Source organism: Rutidosis leptorrhynchoides, chromosome 5 (genome assembly GCF_046630445.1).
Source record: "Rutidosis leptorrhynchoides isolate AG116_Rl617_1_P2 chromosome 5, CSIRO_AGI_Rlap_v1, whole genome shotgun sequence".
NCBI lineage: Eukaryota > Viridiplantae > Streptophyta > Magnoliopsida > Asterales > Asteraceae > Rutidosis > Rutidosis leptorrhynchoides.
In genome coordinates, this window is record NC_092337.1 from 140,322,116 (window position 1) to 140,344,345 (window position 22,230).

General features: G+C 30.4%; 1 pseudogene; it reads right to left on the reverse strand.

Annotated features, from left to right (window-relative positions):
• Nucleotides 1–18,698: 18,698 nt before the first annotated feature.
• On the reverse strand, nucleotides 18,699–21,803 carry LOC139848377 (DEAD-box ATP-dependent RNA helicase 53, mitochondrial-like; annotated as a pseudogene).
• Between the last annotated feature and the right edge of the window lie 427 nt (nucleotides 21,804–22,230).

Sequence of the window (22,230 nt, forward strand, 5' to 3'; positions counted from 1 at the left end):
GTAACAATTTCAATCTCACCAGAGATGTTAACAAGGATAATCAACCGATTTAATAGATAAATGGTTGACCACACAAACAGTTGGGAAGGGTAATCCGTGAACTAGTACTTTAGCTGACCAAGGTCAAATATATATAAAACAGTTCCCGAAAGTTTTTGATTTAATATGAAGAACGTGACTTCAACGATAAAGATATATTAAAGATTTTATTATTCAATAGATATAATATTCAATAGTTTTATGTATTGAATATTTAGATATAATATTCAACAGTTTTACGTGTTGAATATTTGGGATAGATTGTCTATTACTATTATGAAGTTAATATATATTTATAGCGCTATTATAACAACACTTATAATCGATATATAATTTATAAAGACAAGTACGTAATAAGTAATAAATATAGTAATAGAATAGCTTACAAATGGATTATAGACAGATCCTTGTAACGATTGCTATCACCGTGATTCAACTTATGTATTATTTGAAAGGACCCGTTCATATACATTATAAACGATTCACAATAGTTGATTACATCGCGAGGTATTTAACCTCTATATGATACATATTACAAACATTGCATTCGTTTTTAAAACACAAACTTTCTTTACATCGAAAATTGACAGGCATGCATACCATTTCATAATATCCACTATCCAATTATAAATTAACTTAATAGTAATCTTTGATGAACTCAATGACTCGAATGCAACGTTCTTCGAAATATGCCATGAAATACTCCAAGTAATATCTTTAAAACAAGCAAATGCACAGCGGAAGATTTCTTTTATACCTGAGAATAAACATGCTTTAAAGTGTCAACCAAAAGGTTGGTGAGTTCATTAGTTTATTATAATCATTCATTTCCATCATTTTAATAGACCACAAGAATTTCATTTCCAGTTCTCGTAAATATACGTCCCATGCATAGAGACAAAAATAATCATTCATATGGATTGAACACCTGGTAACCGACATTAACAATATGCATATAAGAATATCCCCGTCATTCCGGGATCCTCCTTCGGACATGATATAAATTTCGAAGTACTAAAGCATCCGGTACTTTGGATGGGGTTTGTTAGGCCCAATAGATCTATCTTTAGGATTCGCGTCAATTAGGGTGTCTGTTCCCTAATTCTTAGATTACCAGACTTAATAAAAAGGAGCATATTCGATTTCGATAATTCAACCATAGAATGTAGTTTCACGTACTTGTGTCTATTTTGTAAATCATTTATAAAAATTGCGCATGTATTCTCAGCCCAAAAATATAAAGGGTAAAAAGGCAAATGAAACTCACCATACTGTATTTCGTAGTAAAAATACATATAACGTCATTGAACAAGTGCAAGGTTGGCCTCGGATTCACGAACCTAAATTAATTATGTATATATATGTGCTGGTCAATATTTGTCTAACAAATTAGGTCAAGTCATAGTGTACCACAATCCTAATGCTCGAGACTAATATGCAAAGATCAACAAAAGCTAATTTGACTCAAAATGATTTCCAAAATTTATACATGATTATTATATAGTTTAAATATCGTCGTTTTATATTTTTAAATATTTTTAAAAGATTTAATAGAGTAAATAATATAATTCATTTATTAATAAATAAAATTTTATATAAAAATATACTTTTATATATCTTAAGTAATAAAATTTATAAAGTTAATTTAAAAAAAATATTATGATAGGTTTTATTAAGGTAATTATATTATTTGTATTACATATTTATTTGATAAAATAACATTGATAATAATAATAAGTAAAAGTTGTATTATTTTGCAATAATAATTATTATTATTCTTTTAAAAATATCAATATTTATATTTACTAATAATGATATTATAATAAAACGATAATTCTAATTATGATAACTTTAATATTTATGATACTTTTTAATATTAACTTTAAAATAATAATTCTATTTAAAATGATAATAATAATGATATTTTATAATAACAATGACATTTCTATTAAAATGATAATTTTTGTTAAAATGATAGTTTTAATACTAACGATACTTTTAATAATAATAGTAATGATAAAAATAATAAGAATGATAATTTTGTCTAGATCAATATCTTATAATATTTTAATTTCATCATGATACTCATACTCATTATTTCCTAACCGTTTCGTTTAATAGCTTTTAATCGTCTTTTATATTGTGTTTATAATAGTAATAATAATAATACTAAAAAGAATTAGGTGTTACTAATATTAGTTTTAATTACAATAATACTAATAATGATAATTACTATGATATTATTAATAATACTAATAACTATTTTAATGATAATAATAATAATAATAACAATAACAATAACCATTTTTAAATAGTGATATATATATTAATAATGATAATAATAATAATAATAATAATAATAATAATAATAATAATAATAATAATAATAAGATAATAATAATAATAATAATAATAATAATAATAATAATAATAATAATAATAATAATAATACTAGTTATAACTTTAACGATGATAACAATAGTAATAATAATAAAAATAACAATTTTTAATGATAATTCCTTTTTTTAATAATGATAATAATAAGATAAAACTAGAATGACGATAATAACGACGATAATAATAATCATTTTTATAAAAATTTAATTGACTATAACTTCTAATCCGTTCATCGAACCCATTCAATATCTAAATAAAAAGTTCTCAATTTTTCGCTAGCCTTCCAAGGACATGCATATCTTATACCTTATCTCAACCGCAAGTGTAACTAATTCAGGATTCAACATAACCTATCTAAGGGCAATATCAAAAGTACAAGCATGCATAATCCTATATTCTCGAGCACTAGTCAGGGATACACTATTAATATGTAAAAATAATTTACGAGTACTCACGTATCAATATTGAGATTCAATATTGCAGGAAAGGTACGTAGACGCAACGGAGACGATAAACACTAGATTGACCTCACAAGCATACCCATGAACCATACTCATCACCTCCATAGCTATAACCCATGTTTTCCTTAGCTCTATCCCGCTCGAAAAATCCATTTTGAAATAATACGCTCATGACCTCGTCGTAGTATTTTATGTATACTAATAATATCTTGAAATAATACTGAGTAAATATATATATGTAAGTCGATTGAGAGAGTTTAGAGAAATATATTTCAAGTTTCTATGAAATAATGAAACCTATTGAATTCTATTTATAATAGATTTTTGAATTATTAAAGTGAATTATTAAAGTATGAATTATTAAAGTGAATTATTAAAGTATGAATTATTAAAGTGAATTATTAAAGTATAAATTATTAAAGTGAATTATTAAAGTATGAATTATTAAAGTGAATTATTAAAGTATGAATTATTTAAGTAAATTATTAAAGTTAAAGTAAAGTAAAAGTAAAGTAAAGGTAAAGTTAAAGTATAGTAAAAGTATAAAACTATGTACGTATAATACGCGTATAAATATATATAAAATTAATTTAAATTATTATTTATATTTAATAAAATAAAATATAAATATCGTTATCTTTATCATACTGGTTAAGTAATGAGTTGTCAAAAGTGGTTCTAGATATTTATAAAAGTTATAGACGTTTTAATAATAAAGTTCTTTTTAAACTAAAAACATTTTTGTACGTTTGAAAATAAATCAAATAAATATGATAATTTTGTTTTCCAAAACTAAATATATTTAAGAATCATTTTGTTAAAAGGTTAAAATAATGGAAATCGTTATATCATAAAACGTTTTAGAAAAGTAGAATCATATATATTCATAATAGGTTTCAAGTTTTTAAATTACGGTCTGTTGGTGAAGCATGGGATAAAGTCCAAAGGTTAAATAAACGTATGAAAAATGTCGAGTTACTTAACTTGTCGATATCCAACATCTAAGTTATTTACACTCCACGTTCTTACTTATAAATCACTTTACCATTTTTCGAATGTTGTCAAAAAGAATAGATTTCTTAAATCACAGTGGACCTCATAACATAGACCCGTAATCATATCACAATGTATCTGATAAATCAATCATTTGATATTATCTTCTAATTCCATCGATAAACATATTGAAACAAATGCGTTCGTGTAAAGTAATATACGTTTAATACTTTATTAATATTCTCAAGTTATAATATATATATATATATATATATATATATATATATATATATATATATATTTATATATATTTATATATATATATATATATATATATATATATATATATACATATATATACATATCTATTTATATATAACGGTTCATGAATCGTCGAAATTTGGTCGAGGTTATAATGAATGTATGAACACAGTTTAAAATTCTTGAGATTTAACTTAACAAACTTTGCTTATCGTGTCGGAATAATATAAAGATAGAGTTTAAATTTGATTGGAAATTTCCGGGTTGTCACAGTACCTACCCGTTAAAGAAATTTCGTCCCGAAATTTGAATGGAATGGTCATGGCTGACAATAAGTATGTTTACATGACGTATACGAGTTGAAAATTAGAGTTTTATTATCATCAAGTAATATAGATAAAGCAATTTGATTTTTGTGAAGGGTACGAGTGAAGTTATCACAAAAGAATGAAATGAGTAAATGCACGTTCTTTTTAACCAATGACATAGTCACGGTTGATTTTCGAAATTCAAGGAATTTAGTGAAAATCTTCGTAATAAGATTTGGTTCTTCGAAAATTAAGGAAGTTAAGATCAGCTTTGATTAAATGCGATAATATGTTTTGATTGCTCTGTCGGATATTTTACTATATATCCACCCCCTTCGTTTCCTTATTTCCACAACTCACACCTTTTATTCACTAATATGCTCCATCCAGTTCTGATTCTTGATATACTCCTAACTTTCATATCTGTCATTCTTTTCTTTCATCTGCCACCGGAAGAATCTATTTACTTTTACTATACTCTTAGTTTTATAGTGTTTTTAGTTCTCCCATGTCTTTATATTGCTATATGCATCGATATATATGGTTTATAATTTCTGGGTCGTCGTTGGGATTTATATCCTCCTTTATATTTCGAAGTCCCTGCTTCTGTCTTCTATAATTATTGTCATCCACAGTTAATGCTCCCTTCTATTTGCTGCGATTTATACTCCTATTTCTATTTCGGAGCTTCATTCTTTCGTTTCCTCTTCTTGAGATTAAGCACCGTATGTAATGGTCCAGAATTCGTAGATATGAATTTCTGAATGAACATAGTTAATGTCCTAAGAAGGAAATTGTAATGGCACGATCTTGATTTGTTAAATTACCAGAATACCCTAGAAAAGACCGAATCATCAAGAAATATTTTCTTGATATTTTAGAGATTAAATAGAATATAGGAGTCGTGTAACATGGCACATGATGACGTTATGATCTGTGAATCATCACGTTCCATTTAGAAACTCAGCATGAATTACTGTAATATAATCACGTTGATCAAGTGTCATTATATTATACTAACTCATGCTTCAGCTCCCAACACTACTTCAAAAAAAAAAATATTCCTATTTTAAACTCGAATGTTTCAGAATTTAGAAACTAAAATAGTTTCTTTTATGATGTAATACAGATAGCGCGAAGAGGTAAATGATTTCGGATAAGAATAATTAAGAAAATATCTTCAGAAATATGGAGGATATTTATAATGAAAGATATGATGATATCTTAGAATTTCTAATATCAGAGGATGATGAAGAATATTGTCCGCAGGGGTTTAGAGTCATGAGCAAGGTATTCCTTTAATGACTTCAGCATGTACTGAATCATTTAGATTCTTTGAAGGCACGTTTCGCCCTTGTGATTTGTCCACAGCCTCTTTCATACTTTGCTCAATCCGTTTTCCAGTTCCAAAACTTCTCTTTTTCTGAGCTTTGCCAATACACTATTCTTTATCATCAAACTTTTTACTGTTAAGATCGTTTACAGTTGTTGCTGCTTCGTCAGCATTTCAAGAACTAGTTCACAGTTCAAGGTGTTTTTCAGAAACTTCACATTCAAAGTATGTAAGTCCAGGAGATAGACGTTGTACGTACACATATAACTGTTGGCGTAGACATGCTGCGAGATTTCAAATTAATGATTGCTAATTCCCGATGATTCGTATGGCAATTCTTGTTACAAGATGCGAATGAGTAAATGGTGGGGTTTCAATGAATAACTATAATGACTTTTTGGAGAGGTTAAAGTCAAAGGGTAATGAAGTTGTTGGTACATCTGCTAATAATGTGGTGGGATGTAAAAGGTTCCCTGGTAACGATGGTGTATATCTCAAGGTTATAATAAGGTTAGTCTCACTGAAAAGTCGAAGTTGACTTGCTGGAGCTGTGACAAAATTGGCTACGTTGAAAAGGAATTGCAAAGTTATTTTTGCTAATAAATGCCAAAGAATCTGACACAGATATGTGTGGAATTATGACTTTGGTTTCGAGTGCTTTTTAAGTACCTAACCGTGGGTAATATGTGGTTGGATCATCATCTCGATTGCTCATTATTTGAAGTGTCTTCAGATATTTTCGAAGGGTTTGAACACAGATTGTAATCGTTAATATACATTTGATGTTCTAACACAGTTTTGAAGTCAAAGTATAGCTTTGAAAGATGTAGGAATCTAAAAGTGATGATACCGGTTATCTCGAATTGAATTATGAGGTTTCAAAATCAAAATTTGTAATTGGGTTTGAATGAGTATGGTTGTTTTGATCTCTATGAAAGAATGTATATTATTGTGAAAGTAGGAAGTATAGTTGATAATTTGCTTGATCAGATTCGAAGAATGTAACATATTAATTGTGAATATATATATCTCTCGGGTATTACCTACCTGTTAAAAAATTTCACAATTAATATTTTGTACATAAGAATTTTATTACAGTCTTTGTGAAAATATATATGTATATATTCTCCTCAGACATAACATAAATTTTAATGAGTTAATACTAAATTAAACTCATTCGATTTACGGTTGAAACTAGAATTGAATAATCCCTTGAAGGCTTTAGAGATTACATAAGTATTTCTTCAATAATATTGAAATTACGAATCAATACTTCGTTATTTGTTGAGGCGTGATGTTGATTTTTGTTAAATTCTTGTGAACTTCACAAAGTACGAGTGATGGTATCTGAGAAGTTTCGGTTACATCGATGATGAAAGTGTAAAATCAAATATATACTTGATTTATTATGAATTGGAATTTGTTGAATTGAGACAGAGATTGTAGTTAACGATGGTTAAGTTGCGGGTGAAGGACGTACATTATTGCATATTTGTAAGATGAATTAACCGAGTAGTTAAGATTCACACACAATAGCTTAGCACGGAAAGATTTATTTTTATTTTAAAATATGTATATATAAAATATACATATAATTTCTTCAGAGGGAATGAGTTAACTCTTCATAACTCCTTGATACAATATACGCGTTATTGATTCGTAATGATGTCCACAGTGATTCTTGAACTGACGGAGTTTGTGATGTTATACGTGTTGTTGATTCTGATGTTGACTGTACTGACGATGCTGGTGACGCTGACGGTACTGTTGATGCTGTTGATAAAACAAGTTTAGCTTGTTAATCACATACCATTTTTGTCAGGGTTTCTACTCTTCCTTCTATCATTTTGGTTCGCTTAACTGATTTATGGTTAGGGCTAGATTAGATAATCTCTAAGACTTTAGAGATTACATAATCTCAGTGGAATGTTTCTCCAATGAAGTTATGAATTAATACATCGTCAGTTATTGTTGCTGGTATTCCTTGATATCTATGGTGCGTATGACGTTGATGCTCGTGGGACAGATTGTGAAGTTGAGGTTTACGACGCGGTTGTGGTTGGAGGTGGTAATGGTACTGTTGGCGTTGATGATGGTGGTACTGGTTATGCTGCTGGTGTTGCTGCTGGTGCTGCTACTGGTGTTTGTAATTTTTGCACCATATTCTCCAAAGCCACTACCCGAGCGCGAAGCTCGTTGACTTCTTCTATTACACCGGGGTGATTGTCGGTTCGGACGAGCGGATAAATAAAATCTAGAATTTGATGGAGTATATAATCGTGACGAGATACTCTGGAAATGAGAGAGAAAATGGTGTTTCGGACAGGTTCGCCGGTAAGTGCTTCAGGTTCTTCGTCAAGAGGGCAATGTGGTGGATGGAAAGGATCGCCTTTTTCTTGTCTCCAATGATTGAGGAGACTACGAACCCATCCCCAATTCATCCAGAATAGATGATGACTGATTGGTTGATCCATTCCGGTCACACTGCTTTCGGAGCTTGAGTGAGATTCCATTTCAGAATCCGAGTGACTTGAACTGATGACAACTTCCATTTCGTACAATTGGATAAAGGATTTTTCGATATAAAATGATTTTCCGGCTATCGGGTGGTATTCTATTTACATAGGATATTCATATATGTATATAGATCAAAAGATTTCGTAGATTACGGAGGAATTTACGGAATATGTCAGGCAAAGTTTACAGTAATAGATACGATAAGATATGATTTAGCAGATACGCTAAGATATGAATTTTGTCTATACACTACTCATGCAATTAATGTAGCAAGACGTGTCTAGACTAATAATGATAAGTAGGTAATTTCCTAAGGATGATAAGCAGATGATTCCCGACTAGAAATGATAAGCAAAACTTTTGACATGCAGACACGGTCGAAGTCCAGACTCACTAATGCATCCTAACGACTTATCAGTTAGACACACTAATGCAGACCTGGTTCGCTAAGACCACCGCTCTGATACCAACTGAAAGGACCCGTTCATATACATTATAAACGATTCACAATAGTTGATTACATCGCGAGGTATTTAACCTCTATATGATACATATTACAAACATTGCATTCGTTTTTAAAACACAAACTTTCTTTACATCGAAAATTGACAGGCATGCATACCATTTCATAATATCCACTATCCAATTATAAATTAACTTAATAGTAATCTTTGATGAACTCAATGACTCGAATGCAACGTTCTTCGAAATATGCCATGAAATACTCCAAGTAATATCTTTAAAACAAGCAAATGCACAGCGGAAGATTTCTTTTATACCTGAGAATAAACATGCTTTAAAGTGTCAACCAAAAGGTTGGTGAGTTCATTAGTTTATTATAATCATTCATTTCCATCATTTTAATAGACCACAAGAATTTCATTTCCAGTTCTCGTAAATATACGTCCCATGCATAGAGACAAAAATAATCATTCATATGGATTGAACACCTGGTAACCGACATTAACAATATGCATATAAGAATATCCCCGTCATTCCGGGATCCTCCTTCGTACATGATATAAATTTCGAAGTACTAAAGCATCCGGTACTTTGGATGGGGTTTGTTAGGCCCAATAGATCTATCTTTAGGATTCGCGTCAATTAGGGTGTCTGTTCCCTAATTCTTAGATTACCAGACTTAATAAAAAGGGGCATATTCGATTTCAATAATTCAACCATAGAATGTAGTTTCACGTACTTGTGTCTATTTTGTAAATCATTTATAAAAATTGCGCATGTATTCTCAGCCCAAAAATATAAAGGGTAAAAAGGCAAATGAAACTCACCATACTGTATTTCGTAGTAAAAATACATATAACGTCATTGAACAAGTGCAAGGTTGGCCTCGGATTCACGAACCTAAATTAATTATGTATATATATGTGCTGGTCAATATTTGTCTAACAAATTAGGTCAAGTCATAGTGTACCACAATCCTAATGCTCGAGACTAATATGCAAAGATCAACAAAAGCTAATTTGACTCAAAATGATTTCCAAAATTTATACATGATTATTATATAGTTTAAATATCGTCGTTTTATATTTTTAAATATTTTTAAAAGATTTAATAGAGTAAATAATATAATTCATTTATTAATAAATAAAATTTTATATAAAAATATACTTTTATATATCTTAAGTAATAAAATTTATAAAGTTAATTTAAAAAAAATATTATGATAGGTTTTATTAAGGTAATTATATTATTTGTATTACATATTTATTTGATAAAATAACATTGATAATAATAATAAGTAAAAGTTGTATTATTTTGCAATAATAATTATTATTATTCTTTTAAAAATATCAATATTTATATTTACTAATAATGATATTATAATAAAACGATAATTCTAATTATGATAACTTTAATATTTATGATACTTTTTAATATTAACTTTAAAATAATAATTCTATTTAAAATGATAATAATAATGATATTTTATAATAACAATGACATTTCTATTAAAATGATAATTTTTGTTAAAATGATAGTTTTAATACTAACGATACTTTTAATAATAATAGTAATGATAAAAATAATAAGAATGATAATTTTGTCTAGATCAATATCTTATAATATTTTAATTTCATCATGATACTCATACTCATTATTTCCTAACCGTTTCGTTTAATAGCTTTTAATCGTCTTTTATATTGTGTTTATAATAGTAATAATAATAATACTAAAAAGAATTAGGTGTTACTAATATTAGTTTTAATTACAATAATACTAATAATGATAATTACTATGATATTATTAATAATACTAATAACTATTTTAATGATAATAATAATAATAATAACAATAACAATAACCATTTTTAAATAGTGATATATATATTAATAATGATAATAATAATAATAATAATAATAATAATAATAATAATAATAATAATAATAATAATAATAATAATAATAATAATAATAATAAGATAATAATAATAATAATAATAATAATAATAATAATAATAATAATAATAATAATAATACTAGTTATAACTTTAACGATGATAACAATAGTAATAATAATAAAAATAACAATTTTTAATGATAATTCCTTTTTTTAATAATGATAATAATAAGATAAAACTAGAATGACGATAATAACGACGATAATAATAATCATTTTTATAAAAATTTAATTGACTATAACTTCTAATCCGTTCATCGAACCCATTCAATATCTAAATAAAAAGTTCTCAATTTTTCGCTAGCCTTCCAAGGACATGCATATCTTATACCTTATCTCAACCGCAAGTGTAACTAATTCAGGATTCAACATAACCTATCTAAGGGCAATATCAAAAGTACAAGCATGCATAATCCTATATTCTCGAGCACTAGTCAGGGATACACTATTAATATGTAAAAATAATTTACGAGTACTCACGTATCAATATTGAGATTCAATATTGCAGGAAAGGTACGTAGACGCAACGGAGACGATAAACACTAGATTGACCTCACAAGCATACCCATGAACCATACTCATCACCTCCATAGCTATAACCCATGTTTTCCTTAGCTCTATCCCGCTCGAAAAATCCATTTTGAAATAATACGCTCATGACCTCGTCGTAGTATTTTATGTATACTAATAATATCTTGAAATAATACTGAGTAAATATATATATGTAAGTCGATTGAGAGAGTTTAGAGAAATATATTTCAAGTTTCTATGAAATAATGAAACCTATTGAATTCTATTTATAATAGATTTTTGAATTATTAAAGTGAATTATTAAAGTATGAATTATTAAAGTGAATTATTAAAGTATGAATTATTAAAGTATGAATTATTAAAGTGAATTATTAAAGTATAAATTATTAAAGTGAATTATTAAAGTATGAATTATTAAAGTGAATTATTAAAGTATGAATTATTTAAGTAAATTATTAAAGTTAAAGTAAAGTAAAAGTAAAGTAAAGGTAAAGTTAAAGTATAGTAAAAGTATAAAACTATGTACGTATAATACGCGTATAAATATATATAAAATTAATTTAAATTATTATTTATATTTAATAAAATAAAATATAAATATCGTTATCTTTATCATACTGGTTAAGTAATGAGTTGTCAAAAGTGGTTCTAGATATTTATAAAAGTTATAGACGTTTTAATAATAAAGTTCTTTTTAAACTAAAAACATTTTTGTACGTTTGAAAATAAATCAAATAAATATGATAATTTTGTTTTCCAAAACTAAATATATTTAAGAATCATTTTGTTAAAAGGTTAAAATAATGGAAATCGTTATATCATAAAACGTTTTAGAAAAGTAGAATCATATATATTCATAATAGGTTTCAAGTTTTTAAATTACGGTCTGTTGGTGAAGCATGGGATAAAGTCCAAAGGTTAAATAAACGTATGAAAAATGTCGAGTTACTTAACTTGTCGATATCCAACATCTAAGTTATTTACACTCCACGTTCTTACTTATAAATCACTTTACCATTTTCCGAATGTTGTCAAAAAGAATAGATTTCTTAAATCACAGTGGACCTCATAACATAGACCCGTAATCATATCACAATGTATCTGATAAATCAATCATTTGATATTATCTTCTAATTCCATCGATAAACATATTGAAACAAATGCGTTCGTGTAAAGTAATATACGTTTAATACTTTATTAATATTCTCAAGTTATAATATATATATATATATATATATATATATATATATATATATTTATATATATTTATATATATATATATATATACATATATATACATATCTATTTATATATAACGGTTCATGAATCGTCGAAATTTGGTCGAGGTTATAATGAATGTATGAACACAGTTTAAAATTCTTGAGATTTAACTTAACAAACTTTGCTTATCGTGTCGGAATAATATAAAGATAAAGTTTAAATTTGATTGGAAATTTCCGGGTTGTCACATTATTCATAAACAAATATTACACAAGATCAAGCTCCAACTCTTTGAGTTTAAGAGGTATAGACGGCCTCTTAATGGCTTATAACACTCGAACTAATTAATACAAACTAGCCTAGTGATTATAAAAGTGTGTTGTGAAGTGAGAAAAGATCTGAGAAAACCCGAGATTACAGAGCGTTTCTTAAGTTTTTCTGAATGAAATAAATGAATAACTATTAGCTTCCATATATAGAGAAACCAGGGTACCGCCCCAGCACACCCTGGCGCCGCCCCAGCATGACCAAGTCGCCGCCCCAGCAAGACCAAGTTGCCGCCACAGCAGCTCCAAGTCGCCGCCCCAGCACTGCCAAGTCGCCGCCCCAGCAGTCAGGTCGCCGCCCTGACATGTCAGGTCACCGCCCTGACATGTCAGGTCGCCACCCTGGTACGTCAAGTCACCGCTCTAACGTAACTGTCCATTTACATGAGTAACTGTCCAGTTACTTCTTCCGTGTAGTTGCTTTTGTAGTCCGTCTTCGTCGTTCTGTGTTTTCTGGTTTATCTTCGAAGCGAACTGTGATACTTTATAGTCCAATAACTGCAACTGCACTTCCAGAGTTCTCTTATACTTGTATTAAACACACACAGATCCCTAATTCAGTCCGTTGAGGTTCCACGTTCTTGTAATAGTTCTTCTCTGAGATTAGGGTTTAGTGTGTGTTTTCAATGTGTTTAAGTCTTGTACTTCCTTTATCTTTGTATATGGCTTGTATGGGCTTCTGGGTTCTTGATATATCTTTGTATACATGTCTCAATTAAGTGTTAGAACTCCCGGTCAGTGGCTTGGGCATCCTGGATGATCTTCTAAGGTAGTTTCATGAATTAGGGTTAGAAAATCCTAATATCTTGTACTTTTATTAACTTATTTGCAAAGTGGGCATTTGAAATCCTGTATCGCAAAACTTAGTGGATTAGTGCATTTATAGAACTGTTTTGCTTAAATACATGTTGTAAGTAACTAGAGGGAGGGGTGAATAGTTACTTGATACATTTTATAAAACCTTTTCGATTGATCAAGTATTTTGATATTTTTGACTAATCACTTTTAACTCAAACTTTGATGTGTGTTGTGTTAATGTTCAAGAGTATGTAAGTTGTAAAGTAAAGAACATAATACAAAGATTTATAGTGGTTCAGGTGGATGTTAACTAATCCACCTTAATCCACTCCCCGATTCACTAATCAGGATTTCGCTTCACTAAAGCTTCGTTCTTCAAATCCGGTGAAGAATCCGTTACAAGCCTTGTACTTATACCTTGACAACAGGTCTAATCTTTCAGTCCCTTTGAAAGATTAATCCTAACTTAGATCAACTCATCTTCACCTTGGAAAAGTATTAATCTACAATGAGATTAATTAACTTCCTAGTTCCCGTTAAGGAAGATGATAACTAACCTAGTGTATGCTTCTCGTTACAAGTACAAAACCTACACTAGTAATGTTAATGATCCTAAGATAATTCTAAGGACATTACAATACTAAGCAAACTTACAAGATATGAAAGTGTTTAGTAAGTTTACAAATTGAATTCTATATCTCTAAGATTATAGAATCGTCTCTTGCTTGATCACAATATGATTGTAGTTTAAGAGCTTTGTGATCACTGGGATAAGGGCTTTGAAGTGTGCAAGAGGTCCAAGTTCAAATGATCTCCAAGACTTGCTATTTATATGGAAATTCAAAATATAGTCGTTAGTCATGCGGTCGTGGTTCAGTCCAAAAATTCTATCCGTTGTATAGCCGTTTGACTCAATTCAAAACTTGCTTCTTTGGACTTATTACTTCCTTGATAACCTGCAAAAGATTCCTAGCATCCTATACAAATATAGCATGCAATAAATGGAAGTAATTTTGGTTCCATTCACTTGAAAGTGACTTGACACTCTCAAAGTGGTAAACCAAACATTCTTGGAGAAGTGTCTTGATTGTCATTTGAGGCAATCTCAGATTTGTCATAAGAGTTTGGTTGTATTCAACACACATGGATCATATCTAATTGGCTAGTCAACACTACATTAACTTCTCTCATTCAATTGACCACTTAATCAATGTTTAATCCTTCAAATCAAATTTAAGTATCAATTAATTGAATGTAAGTATGATGTCCTATCTAGTTAAGCATATTAATCATGTTAGGCACATTAAGACATCATATAAGTAAGTATTAAACCATGTTGATTGACTTTAGTCATTTTGTATTTTATAGCTCAATTATGTGTGTTAGTGGGTTTTGCATTTCAAGTAACCAAATACACTTATGACCAAATGACACTTGAGAAATATGAACTGCTTGAACCATTTAAACTTTAAATCATGTTTAACATATCAAAACATATAACAAGAACACAAAGCATGTTAAGTATGTTTATCACATTAAACAAGTTTCACAAAGCACATTAAACATGTTAGAACAAATAAACATATAACAAGAACGTAAAGCATGTTACAACAACAACAACAACAACAAAACCCAATCCCGCATATGCGAGGTATGGGGGAGGTGAGATGTTGACAATCCTGCCCCTATCCTAGAAAAAAGACAAGTCATTTCTCCACCCGAAGTGAAACACTCCCAAGAGTAGAGAAAGTCATCCCTCTCAATGTTCTATGGATAGAGAGATTGCTTCCAAAAGGACCTCCGGCCTATAAGTAGGAAAAATTTTAAAAAATAAAAATAAAAAAATGAGACGCCATGAAAATGGTAGAATCAAATTTCCATGGGTTTTAAATCCTGCCTCGAATTCAATTTAGGCTCTAAGCGACAGTCAAGTCGGCAATAAATCGACGCTTGCTGTTGACTCGATTAATAGAGCCAAAACGTAAAGCATGTTAATTTTGTTTATTATGTAAGAACAAGTTTTACTAGTGACTTTTATCATGTTGGAATAAATAAACATATAATAAGAACACAAAGCATGTTAAATATGTTTCTCATGTTAGCACAAGTCACATTTTTATTGATGAGTATTAGGCAATTAGGCAATTAGCATGTAGACAAGTAATACTCACATTTGATCATGGCAAGAGTTTATCTAAGTTCAAAGATCAAATAAATGCAAGTGTGCACACCAACTAGAACAAAGCTTTCATAAGCTTGATTCTAGTGTGTCACATTGCTTTGATTAATGTATAAGCATACATTAATGTCCAACACATGTACAAGGACTGAGCAATTCTAGATTGAGACTTGGTAACCATCTTAAGTATGTCTAAATGTAATTTAGGTGCACAAGTCTTCATTGGTTGATTTTGTTAAAATGTCACTTAACTAGTCATATAGTGTAATTAGTGTTCTAGTGACATAACCCTACATGTGTTACTACTTGTTGATCTTCCTAAGTATGTTAATATAGAATTTAAGATCACAAGTTAATATATCACTTATGTGTTATTGCTAATTACGGTTAAAACGTCATTAATGTGTCATTAGGTGTGATTAACCGATTTTAGCGCTCTTATGACCAAACCTCTTTTGGATATGAAAACGGCACCAATTCTAGGTATGTTGAACTATGTTTCATGAATTATAGATGCCCGGAAGTGGGAGATCTTTATTGGGATGAAATCCTTAACAGCAAGAATTGCGGTTCCCACCACGGTTGACCGTGAGGTTGACCGTGCAACTGGTTTTCACAAAACAGCGTTGCAATCTTGCTGAGGGTCCTACGATCGATCCTGCGGTCAGCCGTGCTTTGACCGCACGTATTATAATCCAATTTTATTTGCAGTTTGTTTTGGTCAATTGCAAGATCAAGCGTGGATTAGTGAACTTGTGTGTTTTATGTTAAGATATGTAACATCACTCAAGTCTATGCGTCATCATCAAAACATCGCTATCGGTTAAACATAATATTGTTGTTTAGTTCTTAACCCGATATTCACCCAACACATGTAGAGTACTAATGAATATCGGTAGTAAAAACATGACTTTTTACGCGATATCACTAGTCCCTATACTTCCATAATTCATAAACCGAGTACTTTCTTTTATCTTCATTCTTGCACTTTTAAACTTGTGATTTCTTCAGCCCTTTTACCCCTTTTAATACCATGTATAATACACAAATCCGATACAAACATAAACAAATGACCCATAGCAATTCTAGAAACATCACCCCTACATACACCATCATATTCATATCACCAAAATCGCACCAAATAATCATCAAATCCATATGCCATCCCATAAATACTTCAATAATATTAGTTTGACTAAAAAATTCAAGTCCATCAATTTCCCAATGCTCAACCCACTCCAACACATTGTATAATACATTTCCAGAATTAGAAACACAAAATAAAATCACCCACAAATAAGCTCGCCTAGAGTGAATAAACCAATACCAATTCAACTTAATACTTTGACCAGAAAAGTCAAAGTAATTAAAATCAAAATCCCAAATTAGATCAAAGGCTAAGTTACTTGCATTTTTAACTATAAATCCCTTGCATATACCTTTCCAGATTATAACATCATAAAAAATCCTCAAGCAACACCTAGTAATCAAGCTTAATCTAATATCATAATCCAAAAACCTAATAAGATCAACTTTTATCACAAACACATAACCACCAATCTCAATATTTCTGCTGCAAATACACTCCATACCATCCCCAAAACTGAAAAAATGAACCAGATGCCCCCATTGACCCAAAAAAGTCAAAGTTTGACTAAAAGTCAAACTTTCTAGAAACTTTTGACAAATCAACAGAATCACAGGCCAGCAACATTCAGCATTAATAAAATCAGATTTCAACCATAGAACATCATATTTATCACCCAAAGACTGCATCTTTAACCAAAATTTCACTAAGAGTACAAAAGATCCAAAATACATAAAACCTTCTAGAAGGTCAAACTGATCATTATAACCATCAAAGAACAACAGCCAGCAGTAGTTGAATCAAAATCATGAACCATGACAAAACACCAAGACCTATGAACCTAGACACTTTGTGCCCCTGAACTGATGTGGGACCCATATGGACTCTATAATGAGACAATGGTAGCCTAGGACTTGCATATGGATCATTAACTTCACCCTTCCAAAGTATGAAAAATAGAAGACTACACCTACCTCTTCTAGATGCCAGTTTTACCAAATGCAATCCCATCTCACCTCCAAATGAAAGGACAATCTCAACAAATTTATAAATCTTCAAAAGGGAAAAAGTGAGACTAATTTCCAACCTTATAAAATAAAATAAAGTAATAGCTTTTTGTGACACAGACATGAACAACAAACCATATAGGTTTAACCACAGGAGACTCAAAGACTCTGACCTTGACATGGCAACAGAAAATAAGACCTACCCAGCTCCACCTTATCACTCCATAACCAAAAACTAAATAAGGAACAACAGACCCAGACACATACACAAAAGCACAAGTATACCAGAATAAAGGCAGTATACTAATATCATTCATAGTTTTGAAATGACAAATATGGTAGCCTGAGCATTGTAAATGGATCCTCAACTGCACTCTAGACACCAATAAGTAGAAAAGGAAGGTCCTACCACTTCCTATTAGTTCCAGTTTCACCAAACACAAACTCATCTCACCTCCAAGAAAGAAAGGCTCAACAAAAAGACACAAAGGAAAAATGAGACGTATGACCCACTTTATTACTCCTTTAAAGAACATCATGCCAAATCCCAACATGTGTACCAATGTCTCCAATCCTGATACGGTCTATTCGAGTCGACCGCTAACTCCTAGGATAAAGCCGATTCGAGATGGCGAGTCTCCAAAGAAAATAGACTTGTGGAAAAGAGACTTTGGACTAAACCAAATATTCATTCATCATAACAATTCCAACAAAGAGAATACATATTTATACTCCTAAGACAAACTGTTACTAAGTACTAACTAAGACTACATGCAACAAATAAGTAAAACATGGGACATGAACTAGTCTAACTTCTTATAATAATAACTACTAATTATTCCGAGCACGACCCACAACTCTCAACCGTATCACGTTCATACAGTTATCAGTGGTCCAATAATTGATAATTGACGGTCTCTCGCGCATATATCTGATGAAATAGAATATAGTGTAATTCCATCAGCCAATCATTTTCTGTTCTGAATCGCCCACCTATGATAAAAGTAAAAAGGAATTCACATCGGTAATTACTAGTTACTCATAACATACAACTAAACACAAGTAATAAAGTTAGGGACTTACGAAGCTAGATATAATAATGTGAAAATTTCTTTGAGAGCATACTTACTAGATCAATAATTAGAGGTGTCTTTAAGTACTTCTGAGCAAGTTTAACAAACCAATTTGGCATAGTAGCTGAAAACATCATGGTTTGACGCTGTTTTGGCAGATATTCCTCTAAGATTGTGTCGACATACTCAGCAAAACGACCGACTTTAAGCATCTGATCTGCTTCGTCCAGAACAACAAACTTTATTTCTGATGAATTCAAAACACCACTTTGTAGGAGATCAATAATACATCCTGGGGTGCACACAATCACATCAACACCACAATCAAGAGTATCTATCAGACACTGCATACCATCAAAAACACAAAGAGTATCCAAATTTGGGGCACATTCATATAACTCCCTTTCAGCTTGAAGAGCAAGTTCTACAGTAGGCACGATAACAATGGCCAATGGATTCCTCTCTTTCCTGTCATATTTTCACCAAACATCCAAACTATTTCAATAACAATAACAGACTTATTATAAATATAAACAGGAAAAAAAGTTATATAAATAATAATAATAATATATATAATAATAATATTCGAGTCCCACACCCATGCTTCTCGTTGTATTGAATGATCTTATTGAGAATAGGAATTCCAAAAGCAAGAGTCTTTTCAGTTCCTGTCATAGCACGACCAATGATATCACGCCCCTGCATCGCTGCCTCTAGCACAGCTCTCTAATTAACAGTATATAATTATTAGTTTCATTGTGGTTTATTATATACTAACACAAAAGGTTAATAAACAGTTTTGGTAAACATACTCAGATGTCAGAACTACTTATCTGTTGCATATACAGAACACATTAAGCAGGTTTAAAAAACCCGTTTATATACAACATTCCTTAAGTAGACCTCACTTTAATTTCACACACACACATAATATATATATATATATATATATATATATAGTGGTAGGATCAAGAGGGAAGTAACCAATCGGGGGAAGCGGGGGGAAGCAAAAAAAATTTTTTTTTTCCGTTTTTTAAAAAAACTTTGTTCACGAACATTATAGATTGGATGAAAATAAGAACATTTAGAAAAGACACTTCGTGATGAATGTTATTATTTTGGTGGGAAAACGCTCGAAGAAGTAATATATAACAATTATCGTGTTTTTCGAGCGTATGTTGAGGTTTTAGACATTAGGGTTTAGATATTAGGGTTTATAGGGTTTAGATATTAGGGTTTAGAAATATAGGGTTTAGGGTTTAGATTTAGGGTTTAGATTGAGTTTTTAACACCAAACCCCAAACCCTAAACCGGGCTAAATTTTACTTCACAAAACATGAAGAAAAAAAACGTTAACATTCTTCACGAACAATATTATCTTGAATGTGATTTTTGTCGATCGTTTTCCCGCCAAAATAATAACATTCATCACGAAGTATCTTTTCCAAATGTTCTTATTTTCATCCAATCTATAATGTTGCTGAACAAAGTTTTTTCAAAAAACGAAATTTTTTTTTTTGCTTCCACCGCTTCCCCGTTACTTCCCCATTGATCTGCCATATATATATATATATATATATATATATATATATATATATATATATATATATATATGGGCAGGATCAATGGGGAAGTAATCAATCGGGGGGAAGCAAAATTTTTTTTTTTTTTCTGGCATCAAGATCACACGAAAATAAGAACATTTAGAAGAGACACTTCGTGATGAATGTTATTATTTAGGCGGGAAAACGATCGACAAAAATAACATTCGAGATAATATTGTTCGTGAAGAACATGAACATTTTTTTTCATGTTTTGTGAAGTAAAATTTAGCCCGATTTAGAGTTTAGGGTTTAGGGTTTGGTGTTTTGGGTTTATTCCATAAACCCAAAACACCAAACCCTAAACCCTAAACTCTAAACCGTTCGTGTTAAAAACTCAATCTAAACCCTAAATCTAAACCCTAAACCCTAAATTTCTAAACCCTAATATCTAAACCCTATAAACGCTAATATCTAAACCCTAATATCTAAACCTCAATAGCTAAAACCTCAAAATACACTCGAAAAACACGATAATTGTTTCGAGCGTTTTCCCGCCAAAATAAAAACATTTATCACAAAGTGTCTCTACTAAATGTTCATATTTTCATCTCACCTATAATGTTCGTGAACAAAGTTTTTTAAAAAAACGAAAAAAAAAAAATTTTTGCTTCCCCCGAATGGTTACTTTTTATATATATATATATATATATATATATATATATATATATATATATATATATATATATATATATATATATATATATATATATATATATATATATATATACTGACGATAAAAAATACATAATAAAGCCATAATATTTAAACTGCTACCTGAAAGGGAAACAACTTGGTGATCCCCTTTTTAGCCAGAGCATAAATAATATCTTGAGAAATCCCAAGATTTGAAATTTCAATACCATCGGAAGACGGCGTCAGATCTCTGTCGTAGGATGGATCTGCTGTAACAGAAAATCCGGCAGCCTGTGTGAAGACATCACAGGCCCTAATATTCACCAATTGAGAACCATGAAGGCTTCTTGAAAATCCAAACTTGGGATGAAAACTTTGAAACTGATTAGCAAATTGACGGTGGTACGCAGGTGGTGGTGTTGTTACTGCTGATGATGATGGAATCAAAAGGTGTTTAGGTGAACTGGTGGTGACGGAAGCGAGAGTATTGAGCTTTTTGGATGATGATCTGAGGGATATGAGAGTATTCATTTTTGTAAATATTGATTTGAGATTTTGTGTTTGTGGGTGCTGCCAAAGAGTGTTAAACCTAATTTTGTTAAGAATGGTGTTTATAAAGGGGAGTGATCCCCTCAGACCTTTGTTTGATACATCCACACTTTTTGTTTAAATATAACTATAATACCCTTAAGTAGGATGAGTTAGAGGGTGGATGGTGTAAATTATTGTGAGATAAATTAGTCACATTTAAGCCAAAAGTGTGAATGGATCAAAAAAGAGTGTGTGAGAATCACTCCTCAAATGAGAGGAAAAAAAAATAGAGGTATTGTATTGGGAAGGCGGTGGGACTAGCGATTCAATCTCAATCTCAATGGCAAATTTTGTTTAGGCGAAAAAGTTAAATGTATCGATTGATAGATCTTCATCAATGAAGATGCAATAATAGGTACAATAACGGAGACAAGCTCGGTCAAAAAAAAAAAGTACAACATTGAAAAAAATAAACTAAAAACACAAAAAGAAAGGGATTAAGGTCCCATACAA